This window comes from Dermacentor variabilis, chromosome 11 (assembly GCF_050947875.1).
Source record: "Dermacentor variabilis isolate Ectoservices chromosome 11, ASM5094787v1, whole genome shotgun sequence".
NCBI lineage: Eukaryota > Metazoa > Arthropoda > Arachnida > Ixodida > Ixodidae > Dermacentor > Dermacentor variabilis.
This window is the reverse complement of record NC_134578.1, coordinates 74,373,102-74,400,296: the sequence shown is the minus strand read 5'-3', so window position 1 is coordinate 74,400,296 and position 27,195 is coordinate 74,373,102. Positions and strand designations below refer to the sequence as shown.

General features: G+C 44.7%; 1 long non-coding RNA gene across 3 annotated transcripts in view; it reads left to right on the top strand.

The window, feature by feature from the left end:
- Window positions 1-27,195, top strand: part of LOC142563578 (uncharacterized) — a 111,031-nt gene that overhangs the window by 19,061 nt on the left and 64,775 nt on the right. For all 3 annotated transcript variants that reach the window (XR_012824343.1, XR_012824341.1, XR_012824342.1), the window contains exon 2: window positions 3,823-4,057. This is a non-coding gene — a long non-coding RNA (uncharacterized LOC142563578). The remainder of the gene's footprint in view (window positions 1-3,822; window positions 4,058-27,195) is intronic.

The window sequence follows — 27,195 nt, the reverse complement described above, 5'->3', positions numbered from 1 at the left end:
CGGCTGTAACTCGGGTATGCACGAAGCACTTCTGGGAGGAAGGTTCCTGCGACGGCGTCGGGGCTGTGTTGTGCAGTTAATAGCAAAAAGCGCGCACTGAGACACTCGCTTGTGCGCGCAGCCCTGCTAATGTGAGCAAGCTTTCGTCGATGAACTTCTTGATTCAAGACAGTTGCAAGTACGCCAGAACGGAAAGGGTACGGTAAAAAGCACACTAAAAAGAAGGCATGCCAAATGCTAATGCCGGTATCAGCACCGAACAATCAATGTATACAGCATTAGGAAAAAGAAGCAGCAAGAAATTGCTCACTGAGGAGACCGGTTAAACATACAATGTGACCGACTTGATCAGTAATGATTTTGAAACGTTCAAGGATTTAGAAGAAACATTAAAATATGGAATTGTCGCGATGGCAGGTCACAAGTCGCTGTATATATATGGTCGTCGAAGTCCGTAATTATTACGAAATTATTCTTGCACAACTCTGATAGCATTCACGCAACAATAGTTGCTTGCGTACTGTCAAATGCTCATATGCTGCGGCCTAAAAGTCACGGAACGGTGGGAAAATGCGCTCACAGCAAAAGAGAAACATTGTGCGCGGACCGCCAGGCAGACGCGCAGTCGGCCGCTGCGAACCCATACGATCGCTGCATTGAGGCTTCATACTTTTTAGCTCCATTTCATTACACAGACTCCTGGCTATAATAACACATTTTACATGCTTTTTCCTTCACACGATTACCTATCTTTCATGCGAAGAACCGGTTCGGAGGTCTTCATATCAGCGACTGTGCGGAGTGGGCGTTCACTGTATGATTTCGATAGAGAGATAGTTTGTAAACCATCCTGTGCTCTCTGTTTATTCAAGATTATTATTTAGACAGTAAAAACTTCAGTCGTTTCAAAAGTGCTTAGAGGAACGTCAAGGAGCGCTCTCACGTGGTTTTCTTTAAGGCCGGCAGTCAAAACTATGAGGAGCAAGACGCATTATCCCTCGTACCACGCAAGCGAGGCGCTTCCGACCGATGGCGACTCCGTAACTCCTCGCCGCCGATACTGCAAGCAGCTCGATTTTCGTGGCTGTGTTTAGGCAATGAAACGCAGTTTGTACAATAGCGAATACAGTGAAATGGTTCATTCTTTTGTGCTCATCAAGCTGATGTTTTCGCCTCTAACCTTGCCATGGCAAGGTCAGCCGGAAACCAAAAAATTGAGTGGCAAAGCGGGTGTCTTGTGGCCAGATTTTGGATGCGTTTGGTCAGCGGCTTTAGCCGGCCACAATCCAAATATTAGGACGAAGTCATAGGTTAACTAGCAAGAATGTTTGCGCTACAGAAAACGGAGATACAAGGTAGAGCACCTGACACAAAAAACACATGCCCAAGCTCAAGCACGGCAAATATTACAAATACACGGAGGTCATATTGCAACACTAACCAAAAAGAGATAAACACAATTCTTTCCCTGGACACACGACATGTTTACCTAGGGAAGGTTTCTGACACGGTGCTCTACCACTAATTGGTTGGTTGGATGAGTGATGTTAAATCCAGCAAAACGCGCATGGGAGCTCTTCGATAGGATCATAGCACCACCTCCCGGCAATGGCTTACTGGCGGCGCTAAGTGCGCTTCTCCTGCAAGCACCTGGTGTCTGCGCGTTGCGCCATCCCAGTGTGATGTGCACGCACTTACATTATTCACACTATGTTCTCTCTCTCATCATACCCCGGGGCACACGCGTTTTTGTAGCTTGAAGAGGATCAATGTTCCTCAAGTATGTAGAAGGCATGGCTTAGCTTACCTCGGGACCACACCTCCGCTATCTGAGTGCCCTGGAAGGGGTGTCACTTAATGTTGAGCTCCCCTTGGACTTAGCGCAAAAAACGCCGATCATGGTTAGCGTACGCTGCTGTGGTTCACATCCGTGTCATTGACCAGGTAATTGAGAAATCCGCAGAATACAATCACCATCTCCATATGGGTTTCATACATTACGAAAAAGGCATTTGATTCAACAGAGATACCAACAGTCACAGATGCATTACGCAGTTAAGGAGTAAAAAGCGCCTACGTAAATATCTGGAGATTACCTACATAGGTTTCTCAGCTACCTTAACTCTACGCAAAAAAAGTAGCAAGATGCCTACAAAGAAAAGGTTCGTAAACGGAGACACAATCTCTCCAATGTTAATCACTGCGTGATTTGAAGTAGTCAAGCCATTAAGCTGGGAAGGCGTGGGAGCAGCGATCGACGGTGAATATATCGGTAACTTTCTCTTTGCAGATGACAATGTTCTATTCAGCGACACTGCAGATGAGTTGCAAAAAATGATTGAGGACCTTAAAAGGGAGTGTAAGAGGGGAGTTGAAAATTGATATGCTGAAGACAAAGATAGCGATGGATAACCTGGCACGGAAACAAGCGTTCAGGATCGCCAGTCAGCCTCTAGTGTCTGTGAAGGAGTAGGTTTACTTAGGTTACTTAATCACATGGCATCGTGATTATGACAAGGATATTCGCAGAAGAATCAAAATTGTTTCGAGCGCAGAACCCAAATATTGTGAGCTCCTGACTGGAAGTTTACCATTATCATTGAAAAGGAGGGTGTACGATCAGTGCATTTTATCGCTGCTAACATAAGGGGCAGAGATTTGGAGACTGACAATGAAGCTTCAGAACAAGTAAAGGACCGCGCAAAGAACGATGGAACGAAGAATGCTAGGCATAACGCTAAGAGACAGAAAGAGAGCGGCTTTGATCAGAGAGTAAACGGGTATAGCCGGTATTCTAATTCAAGTTAAGACCAAAAAATGGAGCTGGGCAGATCATCTAGTGCTCAGGTTAGATAAGCGTTGGACCATTAGGGTTACAGAATGGTTACCAAGAGAAGGGAAGCGCAGTCGTGCATGGCAGAAGACAAGGTGGGGCGATGAAATTAGAACATTCGCGTGTCGTTGGAATTGGTTTGCGGTGGAAAGGGGTAATTGGAGATCATAGGGAGGCCTTCGTCCTCTAGTGTACATAAAATGGGATAGTTGACACAAGAAAAGAAAGGCGTTTGGATCAGTCAGCCTTTTCCTATTGTTACTCTGTATATTTATAGACGCGGTTTAATTAACAGGCTGAAGTCCGTGGAAATCTGCTTTTGAATTACGATAAGTACGTACTACGGGAAGAAGCCGACTACAGTTCGTGTAGAAAGGAAACGTTGCCCGCCCTGCTAATTCTAGTAGGGTTGGCCTTCTAGCCTCGAACCATGCAAAACTTAAGGTCAGACCATGCGTCCACTTGCCAGCGGGCGCTCAGTTCTACAGCCACTCCTGGCACACTCTCCCATAAGGCGAAGCCCACACTTTTCTTTATTCTGTATTCAAGGAGCATTTTCCCATCACGCTTCCACGGCCAAGCAGTGTAATAATAGCCCCGTGCGGTGCACGTTGCACGCGTAGCCGCAAATTTAAATACAAGGATAGAATGAATTTGCGCATTTTTTTTGCTGAAGTTGAAAGAAGCACCTCGTAAAAGAGGACAGTGAAGGCGACCTACAAATAGTAGGTCACTAGGCCTGTAGGAATAGGGTCATCGTAAATGGTATGGTAGTTTATTAGGCTTTATCGCTATCGTTATTGAAGTAGGCAATTATGTAGCATCAGTATTTGTAGATTTAAGCAAAGCGTTCGAAAAAGCAAATCATCGCATCTTGTTTCACAAGCTTCAATCATTAGGGATTACCGGCCCAGCCCTTTGTGGCAGCACATTCTAGCAGCAGTTGTTGCAATAGGAACTCGCACTCACCAACGTTTTTGCACGTGCAGGCTAGTGTCGATGTCTTCCTGTCGTTGTGATGGACGTCCGGTTATCGGCCTTTACGTGTGTCCCGGCCTTCAGGAGTTGTGCGGATCAAGAGACTTCGGTGCTGTCGGAACCAGCATTACTGTTGTGCCACCAACCCGCAGTAGGAAAAGGATAAAAGGACGCTCAGCGGCACCTTATTCTGGCAGTGGTTGCGGCAATAGCAACAGGCACTGATCAACATTTTTGCATCTGCAGGTTAGTAATATGTTTATATATCATTGTCACTTGCAATCCCAATATTGCTGCAGATGCTGCCAAATAGTGCTGCTTAACATGTGTTAACTTGTACTGCCAAACTTGCGTCGTCTCCCGGAGCCTTCCGGGTCTGATTGGTGAATTATGCCTACAAACGCGAACTTTGCCAAAAGAACTGATGAAATTGAATCTAGGCTTGGAAACGTAAACGAAAGTCTTCTTGACGACATGCTTTGAAAAGCCTGCTGAGAGCGAGCAATTCAGGTATAGACTTCATAGAACTGACAAAAAGATCTGGTAGTCTGGCAACTATCGTGGATTTCCAAAGTTAACTCGTCCAAAAGTGCCCAAAAATTATGAGCTGAAAGCCATAAACAAAGCTTTACAAGCGAACAAGAACGCTCTTACAACGTAATTTTGTGAAGTCAAGGAATGCTCGAGAATGAACAATGACGAGATGAAGGGCATTCCTTCCACACAAAGAGAAGATGGCGCGGCGGTCGCAGAAACTATTGGCAACAAAATTGGTTGCCCAGTGATGGCTACCGACCCCGACGTTGTTCATGGTGTTCCTACTAACACAGAACTTAAAAATATCAGCTAGACTGTGCCAAAGTGATATAGGCCTTGCATCAACAAAAGAGAAACCTGTCTTCTTTAATGACAATTTAACACTTCAAAATGAAGCGCTCTTTTCCAAAGCGTTGGCTTTAAAGAAAACGAAAAACTGGTGATTTCGTGGACAGACAACTGTGGAATCAAGGCTCGAAAAACAAACGAAAGCTGTGTCTTTCGCATGGCAGCTGAATCCGACCTTTCCATGAGAACTGTTCTCCACGTTTGCGATGCGCCTGTCAACTACGAAAATCTCACAATTTCGTCCTATCTCACCGCTAACGAGTTAAACAATCTTCTTTGAAATCATCAAGGATCTGTCTTCTATTTGAATGCGCGCAGTCTGTGCAACCACTTCGATGAATTTTCTATTGTTTTTTCGGCATTAACCTTCCCATTTTCAGTCATCGCAGTATCTGAAACTTGGTTGAGGTACCACAAAAATACATTTCCTGTTTTTCAAATTTTGTTACTCAATACCCCAATCGCCCGTTCACCAACCATGGCGGCGCAGCACTATATATCTATTCTGTTATTACATACAATGAAATCAAAGGTCCTGCGCTTAACGTAATTAATGGCGAAGACGTTCGAACTTGAAAATGACTTGATCAACAAAGACCTCATAATTGACTGCATATACCGCTCACTCTCTTCGTCAGCAATATATTTCTGTGCTCCTTTTCACAATGTGAGGTGCGCGCTGCGTAGCGTCTACGTATGCGACCTTTGGATTGCAGTTGTAAAGTATTCCAACAAATGCCACGCCTGTAGGAGTTGAATATATAGCTGTACAATGAAAATAAAGAATTCTTCAGGAAGCAAAAGACGATTACGCCGATGTACAAATGGTGTTGCATAAGAAAACATGTATGGCATACATGACTAACTCAAGTAGGCTAGGTAACTATTTGTCACCCTTCCGCTTCAAAGGGAATGCCATTAAATTCGTAATTAGCATAGCGGAAGAAGACGATGACGCTGGAGCCATTCACATTCCCTTTGGCTACGCTTTACTAAATGCTCTTTCCGCAATTTCTTAAGATTTCAACGCTATATTCGTGTGCAACGGCACCGTAAATACAAAAGGACTCAGTGGACACATTTTGGACGCAGTGAGTGTTTATTTCCATGCTTTTCAAGGGCTCTACCATCGTCGCTCGACCATCGCCTCCCTAGCTCTAGCGAGTACAAACTCCGACGTGGCGTGCACTCGCTAGCGCGGCCCTGCAGCTGACACTGTGCTTGCTCTCTCTTAAGCCGTCGCGACCGCTTCGGCTGCATTTTCTCGCTAAGCAATCAAATATCAAGTGTCGGGGAGGACATTGCCCAGGAGGAATGAGAACAGATCAAGGCTGGCAAACCACCGCGTCTCGCCTAGCTATGTCTCAAAATGTGCGTGCTAACCCAAGCCGACATATGTCGCGCTGAAACGCGGCTTGAATAAGCCCCCGCGGCAGAGGAAATGTTAAAAACATCATCCGAGTGAGCAAAATGCCACAGCTTCCAAAACACGATGTCCGCAGCATTATCATACCTAGAGGGGGCTTAATATCGCCAAGGTTGGGCCCAACGGTCTCCGCCGACGCCACTGCCACCTCGGCTGGTATAAGCCCTGCTGAAGAGCACTCGCACGCGCTTTTGCCTAACAACAAACATTATAGTGGCGAGTTCGCCGAAAAGAGCAAACGGGAACTGCTACATACGGGTAAAAAATTCAGCATTGATAAGATCTTCGAGGTTAGTGCCTACGAAGCGGAACCGCAATCTACATGTAAAAGCGTCATCCATAGGATCAGCGTGCAAGGCCGTTCGGCAGACATTGATGCACAGATAGTCAATGACAGAAATGCACTAGGAGTGGCCGCCAAGCGCATCGGCAGTCCCACGGCAGTAGTCGTGGCCTTCGGCAGACATCGTGTGCCAAATGTCGGACGATATGGGTCGGTTATAGATATCGTTATAGAGATATAGTTATAAATATAGATATCTGCTCCGCCTGCAGTCGGCTCGGCCATCGCGCACACGTTTGCCCCAATCCTCGGGACGCTGTCTGCCGAGGCTGCGGTGTCGAGGAACCCCTATAGGGAGCATCAGTGGACACGAGAGTGTAAGGTGTGTGGTTGAGCCCACCTAACTGCCGACAAGGCATGTAAATAACGCTATCAAATTCCCTACGTTGTGCGACAACGATGATGGTTGCGAGAACGTTCGACATGAGGCGACGATGATCGAGCTACAAAGTCCAAGTCCTGCACCGGGGACGATGAATTCACGCAACTTCCAAGAGATGGCCGATCCGTTGGCAACGATCGCACTGTCGGTCAAGGGGTCATTCCGGAGGCCGCTTTAAGCGAGCATCGAGATCACGGAGCGGTCCTCCTCCCCGTTCCCGAAGTGCGACACGCGGGGCCCCCACTGGATCGGCATCGCGGGGCCCTCCCTGGTCGCTTTCGGGCTCCCGCCCTAGAACCCGCTTCGGCTCCCAACGATCGCTGAGCCCGCTGGCCCCTCAGCTGCAGGCAACTCCAACAAGAATAAGCGAGACATCTTCACTTGGGCAGGCATGGTCGGGGGAAGAGGAAAGGCTACATCACAGGCAGGGCCGCGTTCACTCCTAGAGCACGACGCACACACCACATCTGAGATAGTATTCCTAAAACGCGAAAACACGACGATGAAAGAAATCATACACAAACTCATGGCTGCCATCGCTGAACTGAAAAATGACAAGAGCACGCGTACAGTCGCCCTGTCGATGCCGAAACTCGTAGGCGCTGGTAACGACGATGGAGAGAGCACACAAAAGAAACGCGCGGTCGCCCGCGACCAGCATGGCCCAAAGGACCAATTAGAAGATATTCACAGATGGCTTTTAATGGCGGAGCCAACAAGTGCACAGCAGCGTTAATACTAAACTCTTCTTCGTCGTCTCCAAGGCCACCATCAGCGTCCTGTGCTTCCCACATTACCGACTGTGGCCATATTAAGAACACGCTGTCGGCGGCTAAGGAGAGCATCCGCTTCCTCGGCGAGAACGTGTCCAGCGTACAGTCCACCTTTGCGGCCCGCAGTAATCGGCTGAGCCAAGCAAAAGACTATCTCCAACACATCGTCGCTCCCGCCATTGACAAAGGTAGCAACGCACATCCACGGCCAGTTCACCCCCTTAATCATCCTCCTGCCACCTGCCGGCTTCCCGGGCCGATCCCACATGATTCAATATGGCTAGGCGTAATGAGGCGTTTCGCATCTAGCAGTGGAGCTGCAAAAACTTCGCGTTGAAGAAAGCCTCGCTGCTTCAATACCTCTGAAGCCAAGAAGCCAAAGCCCTCGTTATCCTGTTGCAAAAAACTGTAATACTGCCTCGTTCTCTAGATGCCACTGGCTAACCAGACACTCGTGAAGACGTGGTACCACCACGCTGGTCTCTAACAATATCTCCTGCCTAGCATATGACCTCGACAGGCCCGAAATTGAATACGTCATGGTAGAGATTCTCCCTGGCAACGTGTCTCGACAAAACGTGTACATCCTCAACTTGTACAATAAGACCCGCCACACGGAGAACGGTTTAAACGCCTGGTTCACACTCCCAGGGTTATACTAGGGCACATAAATGCCTACCCAAGAAAGTGGATGGGGAAATGGCGCCGCGGTCAATCAATTGGTAGAGCATCGCACGCGAAATTCGAAGGGTGTGGGTTCGGTTCCCACCTGAGGCAAGTTCTTTTTTCATCCACTTTATTTTCCATTATTTATTTCAGTGTTTGTTGGCTTCTTATGATATCACTATATATATATATACATATATATATATATATATATATATATATATATATATAGTGTAATTAACATTTAAATATGGTGTTTTACGTGACACAACCACAGTCTGATTATGAGGCACGCCGTTGTGTACGACTCCGGAAATTTCGACCACCTGGGGTTCTTTAACGTGCACTTTATTCTAAGTGCAGGGGTGCTTTCGCATTTCGCCCCCATCGAAATGCGGCCGCCGTGGCCAGGATTAGATCCCGCGACCTCATGCTCAGCAGCCCAACATCATAGCCACTGAGCAACCACGGCGGGTTATAAAAGTACGTATGAAGAAGAAACAGGACTTTAGTGACATTTCGGGTGGCGTCTAGACTTCATCGAGAGTTCGATTGCAAGCACGCAGAACGAAGTTTATATATCTTCTCCATAAAAGAAAAAAAGAAGTGAGAGAGAGAAAACAAAAACGTGAATCCAAAATTTACAAACTTGCGCTTGCACCACAGTGGCATTATATATACTAAAAAGAAGGAAGGCAAATCAGGTAGGCAATTTGTTAATAATCCACACAAGTGGGGCACATTCAGTCGTGTCGACGGGGAAGCAAAGGCGAAAGACTTAGCCAATCGAACATAGGGGAGAGGGGTGACATGGTAAAGAGCATGCGATGGGTCGTAGCTGCCAGAAGAGTGTTTCTTTTGTTCTTTGTTTGAACTCGCTGGAACTTTTGTGCGAACTCGAAGACGGTCAATACACCCCCATCTGCTTAAAAGACACGTGTAACGCAGCTTCCACTGACCTCTGAGTTCAACGAACTGTGTTTCAGTTTCTTCAACTTTCACTAGGGTAGTTCAAGTAGAACTCATTTATTACCACATTCTTCCTGCTAACTTCGTCGGGTTGTTCTCTTCCTATTATCATGCTGGCGATGCAGACCACCCCAGACTCCCATTTGGCTGTCTTGGCCCCCAGGAAGTTAGTAGGTCATCACATTCCCAAATGAAGTATTTTAAACTTTTTCACTGTGTCCTAGATAGCATATCGCCTTCGGCAGTCCTTGCTATTAAGCAGTCTTGGCGACATAATAAGGTCCAGTAAAAGGCGTTTTCGGATCAAGTTCCTGTCGTACCAGAATCCACAAATCCGGTTCAATCTCCGGCACTTTGTGCAGTGTAAGCGGTCAAAATTATTTGTCATTGTCGCTGATGAGATGTCTTGGGACGTTCCTTTAGATCAATTTATTTCACTAAACTCAACTCGTCGTCCGTTGGCAGCCATGAGTTCATGCCAAATTCCACAAAATATGGGCTGCGTCCAAAGCCTGCTGTGTATGAGCTGTTCTAATGCGCAGCGGCTATTTATAAGGCGCATTTCCAGCCACCTTTGAATTAAGACTATTTTCGTACGTACATCTTCAAGTACCTTATAACTCACTGTTCAAGAGAATTCGCTTCCGGATGGTAAGGTGCTGGGAAACGAAGGCTAATATTTCTTTTCTCAGCCCAAAGTTCCAGCTTCTCGCTATTAAAGGCTGGGACATTGTCCACAACGACTACTCCGACGTTGTGGAAAAGTTCTCCGTCCAGCAATATCACGCAGTTTGCGTCCTCCTTTCCAGCTTTGGCGCAGAAAAACGCGTGCACTCGTCCACGGTGACGAGGCATGCTTGCGTCCTCTTAACTCCCTCCAGCTGTTTTTGGGATTTCAGGGAAATCAAGATGAACAGCCTCGAAGCGGACATGCGAATAACTTGCAAAACCATCATGTTGCCTCTAGGCTTGTACTTGGTTTTAACAAGGTAACACTGATGATAAGTTTTCACATAATTTGGGATGTTTTCTTTCATGTTTTCCCTAGAAAACGCTGGGCTCTTTGGGCGTATATTTTGCAGAATCCGTCGTGACCTCCTGACTCTGTTCTAGTGTGGCAAATATTCAGGACAGTTCGCAGTTTTGTCTCCGAAAGGTATAATTCGCCATTCTTTACTTCCATCTCCTGTGTGCCTTCCCAAAGCTGTAACATGTTTACATTACTAGTGGGGGTTTCATGCAGCACATGAAGTTTACATAGAGCGTGAGTATCCTGATCCTTCTGTCCCGGTTTATGCATGACGTCCAAGATGAATTCTTGTATTTTGGTAATCCATCGAGCTAGTCTGAACTTCGACTGCGATAGCTCTAATAGGCACGTCACTGCTTGGTTGTCTCTGAACAGCTTAAAGTGGTTGCCTTCCATCTAGCTTCTGAAATATCTCAAGGCTAACAGCACCGCCAGTGCTTCCTCCTGCGTAGTTGCGGAATTTTCTTGTGTCTTCGCAAAAATGGAAGAGAAGTAGCCTAATAGCCTCAGTTACTTTCTTTTGTGTTTCTATCATCACGCTGGCGCTGTATGGCTCCTACTTCATTATTACGACGTGTAGGTATGGAGTTCAAATGGCAGCTTGAAATCAGGGTGCGTTAAAACAGGCTCCTTTAAATGAAGTGGCCAAGCTCGGTGTACCTGTTTTCACGCTTTTCGGACCACATAAACAGCTCGCCACTTGGGGTCAATATGTTGAGGTATTTGCTCTTTCCGGCATAGTCTCTTATGACGCACGGAAACTACCGTCGCAAAACACTCTGACGGAATGAACATCATACGTGTTCACCAATTTCTTAATGTGTTGAATACTCCCTTCCTTGGTGCTCTTCGCTTCACCGCCGAACACTCTTTGAAGAAAAATCATGTCAGCGTAAGAAAAAGCTCAGTTTTTTTTTATTCATATGATATAAGGAGATGTTGGCGCGCAATTTAAGGCGCCGGCTACTCCTTATCTCTTGGGTGGTTCCGTCATACATCATTCAGGGTGCACGGTTACATATCAATAGTCTTTTCACACAAGCACACCTATGGCTCCACATCTACGTAGTCGAAAGTCTCAAAAGTACAAACGATACTGTCGCCTAATAACACTGTCGCCTAATCACACTTAGCACACTATGTCTCCACACCTATGTCGTTGAAAGTCTCAATAGTACAAACGATACTGTCGCCTAATAGCACATTTTCTAGTCAGCGGGTCAGCGGGTACATACAGTATACATGGCAAATGTCTTCACACTTATGTAGTCGAAAGTCTCAAAAGTACAAACGATACTGTCGCCTAATAACACGTTGTCTAGTGAGCGGGTGGTATATACATCGTGTTAAAATATTAGCACATACATTCACAACAAAGCAGTCAACATAACATAATTCCCAAACAGATGATGTTAATGTTAAGTCGTGCGGGGCATTGTACCGGAGGTACTTTACACAAGTACTCCTCCTGATTTTCCGTTTTTCTGGGGCCCTATAGCGTTAAACTATTCCAATATGTTTAGTCCAATCTCCGGACGTCAAATTTGCGTAACCGCGGACGCAAGCATCGGGCGGTGCCCAGCAGGATTTTCTGAACCGACTAATCAAACGTTCTTCTCGCTTATAAGTTGTCACTTTTGTTTACTTTAAAAACAAATAACATTGCCTACAGTGAGCGGCGTGTCTTGTCTAATTAGCTAAAGGAAGGCGACCAGCACGCTCAAGTGGAGAGGGATTCGATTGCGGCAAGCCCGTGCACTAAAAATCGACAACAGAATGAAAAGGCTGGGGCCGGCGTCTGCAACTGGTGCAGTTTCCTTTACTTTTCTTGATGTTGCTTGTCCAAAATCGTGACGACATGCAACGGAACGTTAAGAATGCCGCCGAAAACAAATCCTAAGCAAATAAGAGTTGGTAGAGCGAGGTAGTAAACGTGCCGAAAGTACTCGAGAACGCTACACGGACACGCAGAAAGCTTTATTGTACGCAAGTAAACCCATGCTCTGCGGCAGGAGCGAGTAGCCAGTGCCTGAGCGATCTTCGGCAGCTATCTTTTATTCGTTGCGGAACGGGGCAGCCTGCCGCTATTCGGAAAAAAATTCTGTTTTGTTCGACATTATAATTCATTCTTAACGCGTACACGTTACTAAGACGTGGTGAGTTCTCGCGGTTTTTTGACGTCGCGTGACAGGCAAGTGAAGTGGGTGCAGGCCAATACTTTTGGCCCATAGCCGAGCGCTAATGGCGAAAAGCCGTCGAATCAGAAATAACTATTTTTCTTTTGTTCGGTCCAATGACATATAAGTGTGTACGCGCCATATCAGGCGGGAAGCAAATGCGGTTTCGTGATATCGCGAGACAAACAGGCGAAGCGGGGCGGGGGGGGGGGGTGCTTTAACACTTTTTTTTTGCTAATCGTGGTGGGCTGATTGCGGAATTGGAATAGAAAAGTCTGGACTGGCTTTACGTTATAGTGCCCTTGTAGTAGACAGCGATATCATCCAGATGTACACTGTAAAATTTTCCGATGAATTTTCTCATTGATTTGTTCTAATTTTTACGAGCCATGACCCAGAATTTTTTGTGCAGAATGTTAACCTGTTGTCCTCGTGGAGGTCTAACCGTGAAAAAAATGCCGTAAACTTCATAGTTTCTTCTTTCAGTGACACTTACCCATACCCCTTGCATAAGTCTACGCCAAAACCATTTACATCCTCCAGTGTCGTGAATGATGCAATTTAACCTAGGCATCGCTTATGGAAAAAGTTTGGTCTGCTTATTTATCATTCGGGAATCAGTGTACAGTCAGAATGACGAAACTTCTTTCAGTACAATGACAATAGGGGAAGTAAAATAGGACGTAGATGGCCTAATAATCCCTCCCTTTAACATGCCTTGAAATTCTTGCCTCAACCATACTTTCCATCAAGACTAAGGCTATGCGGCTTTTTTTCTGAAGACTCTGCTGTCGCGCAACAACGAGGCCACCTTAATCGCGGTTGTGGATTTGGGGCATGGCTCAATGCAGATTAGTTTGTAGATCTGCAACGGCTTGTCTCCTGCGCATGATGGCTTTCCTTCGTCGTGTTTTTCCGTCCAACACTCACCTTGCTCAGGTTGTCCAATAGTCACCTCATCATTCCACGCCTTGTTAATGTTCATGTTCTTTATATCATCCGTCATAAAAGTAAGACCATGTTTACCGCTGACAGAAAGAGCACTTCCAGCTTAGACTTCTCACCTTCAAACTCAAGATCCGCTGTCGTTCATTTGTGGATATCCTGAGACGAACCATAGTAGCTACACACACGAACATGCTTCCCGGAAAAAGTACTGGTTGACTGGAAAGTAGTTTCATTAATTAGGCCCACGGAAGGGCCAGCGTCAATCAATGCTGACGTGTGTCGGGGACAAGCATCGGCACTGTCGGAACGCATTATTAAGCCAGGAACACCGTTTCTTCATCTTATTGGGGAGGTTATGTGGTCCCTTGACTTAGGAGGTGTGGCTGGTTATGAAGTTCCGAACCTCGCGTGCATTTGATGCTTGGTCTAGAGTTGTGACCTTTGTCTATCTTGAGGGCACATTAAATTCTGTAGTCCCAACTTATGCCAGTTACTGAAGCAGTTGGTCCGTTGGGTTGATGGCAAGCTAGAACTTGTTCCTGACACTCTCTTGTCCTACCATGTATATTTAGGGCGATAACAGACAGTTCCGGAAGTATTGGCTCGGCTGTACAATTTAAATCCGACTTTTCCCCTGTTTGTGCGCTCAAGCGAGATGTAAGGCAACTTTGCTTCCTTGCAGCGCAAAGCATGGGTGGATAATTCAACCAGAACCCCTCTTTCTTGTATGTTATGGCTGCGTTATTGCACGTGACACTTTTTTAAAAATATAATTGAACAGAACAGCAGTGATATCCAAGACTGGATAGCTGCAATCAGAACAATTCAGAGAAAGGTGCCAATGGGCAACGCCCTTGAGTATACTATGATGCTCCTGTAATGTCATATTAAATAATAATTCAAATAGCCCTATGTGCGGAAGGTCCTCAGACAAATAATTGTATTGGAAAACAATTTTCATGTGTGGAATGAAAATGAAGCCTTGCTCCATGTTGCACTTTTCCTAGTCTGAAATCGCTTGTTCAGCACACGATTGGGTACTGAATTACAACTTCCTTTCAACATAACCGTAGCAGAAAATACGACATTCAGCTTAAACTTTGATGTAACCACAGTCAACATATGCGTAAAGGGATGGGCATAACGAATAGCGGGAAGTTCGTTCTGGGCAAGCTGTTAGTATCTTTACTGCGCAAGTTGAATTTTGGTACGGCAAAGCAACTTGGACATTCTGCTTTCCTCAAGTACCGCCATCTTACTTCTGATTGAACTGTTTCACTAAAGCCTACAGACTTGGTAAATTACTGTGAAGTTTGATGGACGCTTGCATGACATGTTTCAATAGCAAGCGTGAATAATGATTTTAAACAAATTTTGTTTTGCCTATATGCATTTTTATGGTTATGCCTAGGTCAGTCTGTCTCTCGGTGGGCCGGCTGCTGGGCAGGTTCTCCCTAAGTAGGTTTCTCCATACTCTTAAAGAGAAGGAGCACGAGAGGCATTTGTACTTCAACGATGACCCCGCAGCACAGCTGTCTAGTGCTCCAACCGCAAAGGCTTGTTCAGACCTGCGACTTAAAGCGGTCGCGCGACCAAGTTGGTCACAAAGCCACCAGCCGCAAATGGTCGCAAACGTTAACTTTTATAGAAAATGCACAATTTTTGGCTAGTAGCTCGCTGCTTGATTTTGCACTTGCACGGCCGTGGTCGCCAAATTACTGACTAAATGAGCGGCACGTCGAAAGTTATCATGCGCTTTGATGCGGCGTTCTTCTGCCACCCGCCAAGTACTAATTCCACGCCACCATGGCAGATTGTAGGCCTGTAATTGGTGTCTTGCCTTGTGTTGCTGTTGCGCCGCAGATCCAGTAACGTGTCGAATGTAAACGGTAGCATTCGCAGGAAACTGAAGAAAAACAAAAAGCACAAGAAGTATGCACCTATTCCCACAGAGCGCGAACTACAGATTACAGCTCACTCTCAATAATACTCCTCGTTATGCGCGCAAAGTTCTCACAGCAGATGGCTTGCCTGGCTGGCCACTTATCGCGAATGCAGGCACTGGCACACGGTCTCACATTCCTTTTTCTTCGGATACTTCCACGCGGCCACAGATAACGCCACAGCGCAGCACATCAGCCCAGTGAAAACGTCTTCTTTTTCGCTCGATTCAAAATCCATGGCTGTTTCAGAATTCGAAACGAGGGATGTGCGGGCTGATTGCGTAAATCTCTAGAGTTCTCGCTGAGAACAATAATCTACGGGATTGCGACTTGCAGGTCACGCTATTAAGGGCTTGCCGGTGTGAGCATCGGTTGCCTTCAGTTGCTTTGTGGTCGCCAGTTGAAAATGGTCGCGCAACCTCCTCAAGTCGCCGGTGGCATTGAGCGTCGAGGCCACAGTCGGAATTTTTTTTTTCAGTGGCATGGCCGAGGTCACTCAGTTGGTCGGTTGGCCGGTTGCTTGTCGGGTTCATCCTCACTGTAAAAAAAAAAAAAACAAAGCAGGACAGGTGGAAAAATCTTAACCTCGCGCCTCTGGCACAGCAGCTCGATGCTTTAATCATTAGGTCAGAATCGCAGTGCGTTGCGGTGCACTCGGGCAGCAAATATCTGTTCAGCCTTTAACTGTGCTTGTAGTTTCGTTCGTTTTGCAGCACATAGCTACCGATATAAGCACAGCCCAGTCACTTTATTTCGTCTTATCAGAGATAGTGGATTTGCTGACGTGAGTAAACACGGACACCACACGAACACCCATTTCGGAGGTTGGACACAGCCGTGCTAAATAAAAAATAAATTAGATCGGTTTCACGTTTCTGGTATTGTATCGCACTTTTATTATTTCGATCTGAGAAGATTTAACGTGAAAGAGATCGGCTGCCGGTGTTTTGTTCCACGACATTTGTTCTCGGATCTCATTCTGTAAATTCCGAGGAATAGCTTTGTCAAGAATGCGTGTGAAATGTATGTTTAATGTATAGACTCCCTACAGTATGTATTATAGACATTCATAGACATTGATACTGTTCATGTAGAAGTGTAAAATGGCTGTATTCTGTGTGTTTTTCCCCGTGTTTATTGTTTTTTATTTGTGATCAAAGCGTGAATGTTATCTTTGCCTAAAACCGCTTAGCAAACTGTACAGGGTCAGAGGCCGTTTTAAGGCATTTTAAGTCGTTAGCCTCTGCCCCTTTAGCAGGCTTCTTATTTGGTATGTTGAAAATAAGGCGAAAAAAAAACGAGGGAAGAGCAACTTTCGTGAAAGAATCTTGTTGCACTACAGCCCATATATACCGCATGTCATACATGCAGCTGTGGCGAACACCTATACCTAAACATATACAGAGAATCTGCGCTCACTGGGACGCGGGATGCCGACACCTGATTTCCTGCGACATGGGGCCCTTAATAATTTCAGGTTAAACGATAAAAAAAAACAAGACAAACATCTAGAATCACTCTTATACAAAAGTCGCGAAGCAAGGGAGAGGTATCTCGTTTGTGGCCTGTTTTATTAACATGTACAGTTCGCAAGATACTAGAATATATTATTCTCTAGGATAAAAAAATCCTACCTTGAGGATCATCTGCACTAAAGATTTGTCCATCAAGACTTCCCCCTGAGATAATGAAAGTGACACGAAGCTTTATTCACTTTTTATGGCATGTCGGATGGCGTCGACATTAAAAATCAAATCGCCCTAATAGCGCCAGATATTTCGACGGCCCTCCATCGAACATCACCGGATAAATAATATGTAAACAGGTGCCATGCTAGGTAATTAAGCCATATTTAGTGTGATAACTGATCACTTTAAATATTCTTTTACATTCATCGAAACTCTTAGTCAGTCATTGAAGACTGCGGAGCCGTACGTGGTGCGCCCAGGAATGAATTTTGGTTCTTGTTCTGTTTTAAATGTCTGTAAAATAATATATCTACAAATGTTAACGTTAAAATTACGTCATCTGCCAATTATCGCATTAATTATATCGCGATAACCTGCGTAATGTAGCCTTCGACTGCACTTTACAAACCGTGTGGAGATGGTGCTCATGTTAAACTCGAATCTATCTTGAGCGAACAAGGTTGGGAAGTCGATCAGCGCCTCACCAAACTTGCAATTTCCGTCATATTACACTGTCACAGATTAGGCGCAAACAATTCTTTGTAGTACTTCAAATGTTGAAGCAACAAAGCATGTGCACAACGCACGGAGTGCGATTAGGTAATAAAAGAATACGAACGATCGAATCGACAATGGCTTAAGTTCACTCTGCCTTCGTGAACGACAGTGATTTATTATACATGCGTCAAAACGCTAAAAACCATTCTGTAGAATTTTATTTAACTGCGCAAAAGTTTCTGGTTTCCTCTACCTGAACTCTTCCCACTCCCCACCATGAAAAGGAACACTCTCTTGTGCCGTGTTGCGTCCTCCTTTTTCTACGCAAAAAATGGCGCTCCTTATCGCCCGAGCTCCGTCCTGCCTAAAATCTTCCTTAAGGAGCGTGACTTGCACTGAGTGATGATAAGGTGCACTTATACCGGTTTTGCATGGTTTTTCAGGAAGAATCTTAACAAAACTTCGTGTTATGCTGTTAACACTGAACATCGTATGCCATAAAACGCCCGATAAACGTTCAATCCCGGATATTTGTCTCACCAGGCAGTACTAACCCTTCCATTAACGGCACGAGGCACGTTTTCGGACTTTTTCATTTCCATACACATCGACAAAAGCAAATGTCAGCGCTTTGTCAAACGCGATGGCAAATATCAGAATACAATATCTATTCGTCACTCCAGGATTTCCATTTTGCTATGTGGAACGGCCTGAGTATTCATGACCTTTATCTGACACAGTGATGTGCGTCACAAGGACGTCACGCGAAAGATGTCAATGGCCACCTCATTGTCATCATTTTTATGACGCAAATTTGACGTTGACGTTTTTCGTTCGATGACTGCATGGTATTAAGCACCACGCATGTTCTTCTAAAAAGCCCGAATAAGCTTCGCCATTTCCGAAAAGAATGCGAATGGCGTTAATCCTAGGGCCGACAACCAATCGACAATAACAGAGCTTGAAAACGATATTTTTTTTCCGCGCTGTGGTTCTGGTATGGTCAGATTTACCAAGTCTTGGTAATCTACGCAAATAATCATGATATTTCTGTATCATTAACCAGCCTTATATAAAGCATGATGTGATTGCGTTTCCGTAAACGCATAATTTATCGATGACAACTGGGATTGTTGCTTTTACAGTAAATTCTAGCGCCCCGCTACTGGTCTTCTTGTTCTTTTTAAAGCAATCTGCCACAGTTTCTAATGTCAGTAAGTGAGTTGCTTGCTATGGAAACCGAGGTTAGGCCCGCTCCAGCAAAGGGTGGACTAGCAAGCGAAAGGCATGAGAACCGTTCGGACCACTGGCAGGAGCCGAAGCTACTTTAGTGCGATAGCGCTATGGGAACCCTGTCGCAGAAATGGTGGTGTCTGCGCGCGGCGCCGGCCTTCTTGTGAATAAAAAATAATTCCCTACTACGCATACAAACTACGCACGCAGGTCCTCGGCGTAACGCAGAGGCTTTAGAGAACACATCAAATTTCTCAACGTGAAATGCATCAGAAGAATGCTAAAGTACCACTTACACACAACTTACAGACATGATAGCTTCGGATTTTGATTTGTGTGTACGAGAAATCATGGATTCTTTTCCGCGTAAAGTCAATGACAAACTCGTTTTCCAGTGTTTCGGCTATTCGTAGAGCAGGCCGCACCGACCGGGTCCTCGCCACACCATCCAGATGGCGCTCGTTTAAGAATATCCGCAGTCCACGCAAGGGGTCGCATTTCTATCAGAATGCTTTTCCAGAAAGGGTTTCTACCAGAACAATTGGTGCTCCTTCATCCCCCGGCGCGCACCCCCCAAAAACTTATCTCAGAGAGCGCCAGTATCAAGGAGTGTGGATAAAATGGGCTTATACCTGGTACAGCATTGAAGCTCAAGCAAAAAATGTACGTTTGGCGAATTCTCGTGTGCGGTTTCTCTAGCACAAAATTCGCGACACTTGGACTTGTATTGGTACTTAACAATGAACATCGCATGCCATAGAACACCTGATAAACGTTCGCTCCCGGGGATCTGTCTTATGAGGCAGTGTTGACGCTTTCGTTAATGGCAGAAAACATTTTCAGACTTTGTCCATTTCCATACACATCTACACAGGCTCTGTCGAATGCGAAGCCCAGTATAAGAATACCATATTTTATCATCGCTCCAACATATGCATTTTTCTACGTGAAACGCCCTAAAGATTAATGACCTTTATCTGGCTCATTTTTATGACGCAAATTTGACGTCGAAGTTTTCCGTTCGATGACTGCACGGTATTAAGAACACCACACGGCCTTTTAAAGAAGCCCGAATAAGCTTCAAGATTTGAATAAGAAAGGAGAATGGCGTTTATCGCAGGGTCGACGACCAACCTACTGTAGCAGACTTGAAACGCCGTTGTGTTTCCCGTGCCATGGTCCTCGTATGACAAGATTTTTTTCAAGCCTTGGTTTTTATAAAAATTTTGTGATAATATTTCTGTATCATCAGTTCTCCTTACATGAAAAAAGCCGACAGATCCCACTCCCTGTGGGATTTGTTGTTATGTGAAGCAGAGTTCAGGCAGCCAACCAAGATAACGTAAGGGCCATGAGAGCACCAAGACGTAGGCGGCTATTCATGACCTAGGTGACACGCATTTCATAAGATTTGCGTGAAGAGCTGTCATTTATGTTCGCCTTTCTCTCTTGTCATACTATACGAATTTTGGTACATACCAATATAATGAAACGACCATGAGAGCACCAATGCGTACGCGGCTGTTTTATTACGTACATGGCAGACGTGTCAAGATATTCATGGCATGACTAATCATTTATTTTCCTCACGCACTCTTGTCACACTATGGCAGTTTTTCACATAACCAGACGTAGGCCACTGTTTCGTGGCCTGCGTGATCCGCATGTCATCAGATTTATCTCATTACCTACTAATTTTGTTCGTCATGCATATTTCTCATACTGTGCCAAGTATGGCAAATATGGTAAGAAAACTACCATCAGAGCGACAAAACATTGGCGGCTGTTTCATTACATACAATACACCCATTTCATTCATGTCATGAACTATCACTTATGTTCTCTGTATACTCTCGTTATTCTATGCCAATTGTAGTACATACCAACTTAATGGAACGACCCTGAGGACAGCGAGCCGAAAGCGGCTCTTTCATGACCTGCATGACCCACATGTCATGATATTGAAGTCATGGCCGATTATTCATGTTGGTTATACCCTCTTGTCATACTATGTCTATTTGAGTGCATACTAAGTTCACGAAACCGCAGACGGATGGACGAGCGGATGCGGTCAAAGTCGCGAATGCTCGTCAAGAAATGCTCCGTATTTATTATAATCATATGACGTTTCCGTAAACGCACTATTTATAGGTGACGCTTAGGTCATTGTGTTCACTGTGCAGCGTATCGCCACACTTATTGCCTTTTTGTTTGTTTGTATAATGTGCCACGGCTTCAAATATCAGTGACTGGGTTCGTTGCTATAGGAACTGAGGTTAGGTTCACCCAGTGGCATATACCAACTGCAAAGTAGACGTCAAGAAGGGTCACTTCAGAGCGAGGTATACCACGTGGCTTATACCTAGTGACCCAAGTTCGTCTGAAAAAGATTCATCGAAGAGCTGCGCATGCCTAGCACCTCGTACCGAGGGCCACATACCTAACGGTTCGATTGGGAGTCAGGTTCAAAGAAGGGCTTATATTAAGGGCACATGCTCCGTACTGCAAGTTTGCATTAAATAGTTTCATTGAGCAGGGGCACATACGCCTTTGCTACATACCACGAGAATCAAACTTTTTCGGCTGTTGGTCTTATGGAAGGTCTCTGCCACGACAATGATTTAGGAATGGTACACAGTGCTGGAATGGAACGTAGAGAGCAGATAATTAGGCCAATGAGTGGGAGGATAATACATCTGTAGATTTTATTCGTCTACAACGTTAAGCTGAAGGGAAGTGAAAGTGGACGAAAAATCAACTTGCCACTGGTGCGAGCCGACCAAAGCCTTCGCATTACTAATCATGAAATCGTAGCGGAATTGCGGTTTTCCTGACGTCTACATTATCTTTTACTTACCTACGTCTACAACATCTAACCGAGGGAGGGTTAGCCAGTGGCATTGACGGCCATGATGGCGATTCATGGTCTGTCACTATGGCCAACACAAGCGATAACTGGTCGCGGAGGCGGGCCATGATGGAGACGGGGAGGGCGAGACGGCGAAAAAGTGAAGGGTTAATAATGAATGTGAAAATCAGCGCTAACTAAAAAAATATTGGCGCTGCTTAGACCCTACGAAGTATAGTGCAGGTGACGAAAGCGTGGTCCGAACGGTGGAGAGGCAAATTTTGTCAAATGGCACAGGCCAGCGGAAGAGGGCGTCAGCATCGCTCAACTTGCGGCCGTACAAGTAGCGAACGCTGGCACGGTACTCCTGTAACTCAAGGGCTAGCTTCTATGGTGAAATGACATAAATGACTTCTGTGATGTCATTATGTTATGTGAAACCTGGTACTCAAATGATGTTAATATTCTTCGACTACCGCAAAAGAAAACACCTTGCTTGAACAGAACAACTCGACGTGGCGGTGGTATCTCTCTGCTGGTGAAAAATTTCATACCCTGTGACATATTGGAAGACTTTACAACAATAACGCATAATGTCGAGTCATTGTGCATTGAAGCTGATGGTGTTATATTTGGTGTATGCTATCGTCCACCAGACGGTATCGTGCAGGAGTTCCTCACTTTTGTAGATAATCTGTTGGCGTTATTTGTTAGATAATCTGTTATTTCATCGGCATCTTATACTAGTTTATTAAACAGCACAAACGAGTTTCTCCATAACATATCCTCATGGTCTATAGAAAATTATCTAAAATTAAATTCAAATAATACAAAAGCCGTAATCTTTCATGCGAAAGGCACAAAGATTCCACAAAGCCACACTTTAGAGATGAGCAAAGGGAGCATAGAAATAGTAAATGAAATTAAAGTATTAGGTACATACTTCTCTAGTACGCTAAACTGGGATCGACAAGTAGATTCTGTAGTACAAAAACTTAGCCGTATAACAGGAATGCTGAACAAGAGCAGATATCGCCTACCTACATCCGCAAAGATATTACTTTACCACTCACTATTTGCATCACACATTAATTATACACACCTTGTGTGGGGCACAACAACTGAAACTAACCTCAGCAAAATACAATTACTACAGAAAAAGATCGTAGGTATCATTGCAAATGTGCCATATCACAGTCACAGTGAACACCTCTTTAAACAATACAACATACCTACAATCTACTCTCTATACAACCGCTCTCTCCTTCGTATATGGCACTCAAAGTCAATCTCTGAAAACAACGTATTTAATGAAATTGCTTGTCTGCAAAGAAATACAGCTACCTATATTACCCGTCACGGAGAATATTGGTCTATACCACCTTCAAGAACCAACTACGGTTTGCAAATGACGAAAAATAAATTACCCAGACTGCTTAATACATTGCAGGACGCTGGCATTGACATCATTAACATAACACGGTCAGAACTGTCGTTACTTATCAGAACCTTCTCCTAAATAATGAATCAAGCGTAATTTGTTTTTCACCTGTATTCACATGTGTGTCTTGTTAAATGTTTGTGATGACATAATTTTTGCTCGTCCTTTTCTTTCTCTTAATTATTCTAATATTAATCGACCATCGTATCTTTTCACTTTTAATTATGCATCGTCAAGTGTACGCGATTTTCACTTTTATTTACGTATTGCCAAGTGTATGTAATGGGGTGGTGCTTAATATCTGCATTACTTTTATTTGTCCTTATCCCATTTCTTTGTTCCTTTCTTGTTTATTCCGTTATAGAAAATTCTCTTGAATTGATTAATGATTGTAATTATTATTTATATGTAATGTTCTTTGCGTACGGCTGATTGCGCTACTCACTGCCACCATGTAACACGGGGGCTAAGGGCACCTCAAGCTGCCTCATTGCAGCTTTTATCTTAGCCCCCGTCATTGTATTTTAGCAATGGAAACAAATAAAGAAGAGAAAGAAAGATCGTTCATTAAGGTTTGAAACAAAGAAAGGCTGGAGAAAGGAGAGATTGCTAGGCGATGACATATTCCTTCCTTTCCGATTGTCTTTGTGTACGCACAGAGCTGAGTACGACACATATTGAGTTGGTGTTAACCTCGATGGGGGCTGAAAAATTGACGTGACACATTATACAGTGGGGTTAAATCGAAAACGTTTGGCAGCATCTTACTCTCCTGTAACACGTGAAGGCGAATGCCTGCTGCACATATGGTAACGCATTAAGGTGTACAATCGGAGGGGTAAGACTTTTCGCAAGACATAAGGAGCTGCAGTGTGGAGTGAGCGTATGGCGCTGTAGGTCTACCTCCAGGAGAGAAGCGATCACCTCAAAATCTAGCTGAAGGTTATTTCGTTCTTTCTTTTGTGCTCTCTTACTTTCCCTCTTTCTGTTTTTTCCTTTGTTGTTTTTCTGTGTTTTTTTCGTTCATTCTCTTTTTAATTCGTTTTCTCGTTCCTTCTTTCTTTCCTTCGTTTTTTTTTTCATTCATATCAAGTCATTGCCACTTTGCTTTCTATGAGATATGATCGAGCCATTCCTGATGGTTATATTTTTGGCATCAAAAATTGTTTGCATCGCTGAGCTAGACGCCGCCTTTTTCAGTTATGCTATTGCAAACAGCCATTGAGGGCTTTCGTCTTAAACATCAAGTAATTTATCCCTGATGAGTGAAATGAGCTTAACAGCTGGCGCGACAATAACGTGTGATAATATTCATGCATACACGTAAACCATTACATTTTTGTTTCTGAGGACCCAATCATGTCTTTTTTAAGACAGCTATTTCTGTATTCGCCTTCTCCCAAGGCATGCAAAAAAGGACTGGTGAATTTGTATAAAAATTCAAAATGTAGCTAATTTGGGAAGCATGTATATGAATCATGTGTTGCGATTTGTAGTCAAACTGTCAATACACTTGAATGTATTTTATACGTGGACAGTCATAAAATGCAAACCTCAGTTTCAAAGTATCATAGCAGTTAACAGTAGTTTGTAAGAGATCAGAATAATTTATAGAGATCGCAGTTGTTTTTACTGTGGTACAACATATACTGATTGTGAGTGAGTAAAATGAAAGCGCAGTCACTTAGAAGAAGCCTTAGTTCTTAAGGTTTCAATGCTAAAGTTTGCGTAAATATACTGTGTGGTAGACATTACACAAGAAATAGTACGTAGTTTCCACTTACCACCAGATTTCGAGCAAAACGTGGCATGCTTCTCCCCGCATCCTGCGGCGAGGGGCATTTAGGATTATGAACTCCTGCCCCGACCGCAGCCACGTCTCTACGACCGAGGCCCTACTTGCGACGCTCGGGCACAACGAGAACAGCCGCGCGTTTACCCCTAGGCCCTGTGACTTCTTTCAGGCCACGAGAAGAACAGCACCGACCCTACTACCACACTCTAAGAACAAAAAACAGGTCCAAACTGAGTCACACAACTTGACTCTCTTTTCCTTTGTTAACACCCCTTTTCGCGTCAGTAGAGTCACAAAATAATGGCCAATCCTCCTGAACGACTCATGTGACTCCCAGTGGCTTGTGAAGAGTCGTCGTGAAAGATCGCGACTTAGTAAATGATTATAGTGCAGAAGAAGTACCAGATAATTTCTCCTGGCTTTATGCTTGCTTCCCGGCTTAGGCAGACCCTCCTGCTTGTAAAGCAGTGCCTCACTTATACGTTGTTGTCATGTTCTGCAATCACTGCTAACTCCAAATGTTGATTTTTCTTGACCATGTCTGTTGATATCTCATAGCTAGTTTCCTTGGTAAGGAAGACCTGGATTTTTCATAATAGAGTCTGTCCATAAGTAAATCTCAAAGAATGTACAGGCGAATAAACAGACCACAGGCAACAAGATAAGTTCAGTAGACGCACTCAACAGTGTCGATTGTAAATGTAGTTCTGCGAGCTAAAACTAAATATCGAAAATTTAAGTTCCAAAATCAATATCTTGTTATCAGGCACACAGTAATGGAAAACTGCAGATTAATTTTCACCAGGTCGGGCTATTTAGCGTGCACGGAATTCATGGTATACAAGCGTTTTCCATTCTGCCCCAATTGGAATGCGGCCCCCGCGGTTGTGATTGGACCCGCGACCCCGAGCTCAGCGGCGCCACACCAAAGGCACACGGCCACCGCAGTGCATTGCGTTCCGCGACCGGAATCAAACATTAGCGTACGCAACACTGATTTTGAGCCTCCCTAGAAATATAAAAACAAACATGCAGCAGTGTCACCCGAAAGGTGAAACTTTTATAGCAAGTCAATGTATTAGACAACTGCACGAAGCAAGGTTCGTAGTTTCATCGGCTGAATAAATTGGAGTAAACATTCGCTTACCAATTAAATTAGCAAGCACTGGGTCACGCGCGCACATGCAAACATGAACAGACGTCACTCAATGACCGCGAACACTCTCCGTCACAGCATTGGCGTGACGAAGGGTTGAGAAAGGACCGAACCCTACTGCGCCTTTTCCTTTAATGCGTCTCTAAAAATCGAAATTGCGCTAGCGCATCGCCCGCCCCCCCCCCCCCACACACACACCTTTGCATCCATGGGAGATTATCTCCAAGAGAGGCCGAGGGTGGTGCAAGACCGGGATAGAGCAACGCCCAGAGGAGGAGAAGTGTGCTAAAGCTGCACCTCCCTTCCCCAGCTTGCACGCGTTTTATCACGTGACCTCCTATGTATACGTGGGGCACCCATCGAGCCACTATTCATCTCGGCTTACCATCGAACAATTCCTTTCACGCGCACAGCCAACGGCGCGGGATAGGATCTTATCGCACTTGGACTTTATACGTAAGGTCACGGCAACGCCGACAAATAGATTGCGCCGGTTGTGACCATATAATTGCTGTCGCAATAAACGTGAAAATTTTATGAATAACCGACCATGTTGCTACTGCAAGCCTCGATAGAGCAGTGAACGATATGCCTAAAAGATCTGTTGCCAAATTTCCGCCAAATGACTACGCTCGCAGTTGTTGACAGCGGCACCCAAACGCAAGAACTTGTGGAGGAAATGCATGGCTTCTGGCAGCCTCATGTGCACTATAATATTCTGCAACATGGACGTCTTTATAGTTTTACGTTACATCAGAGTAAACTGCACTCGACAGAGATCGAGAGGAGCCACACCGTTATAGTTAAGCAAATTAAGCGCAATTACCCCGCGTATTGATCACACTTCGAGCCCGCTTCGAAAACCGAACGATAGATATTTCAACGTAACCACACTCGGACGAGCAAAGTTTGCTTCTGTGAAGTCAACGTAGGGCGTATTTCAAGACGCGTGTTTAAATTCACGGCTGCTTCTTCCCTCAAAATTATTTACGTGACGCAAAATTATCAGTGAGCAAAACTTTTTTTTCCAACGCGAGGAAAACAAACCGAAACTATAGCGCGTTTTGCGTGTCCAGAATGATCGATTAAGATTCAAAGGCCAAAGCCATCAAAAGCACCACGCCATTTTGCAGTTGCGTTACATCATGTGTGAGTACGTTGTCAAATGATTCTCAAAGCGATG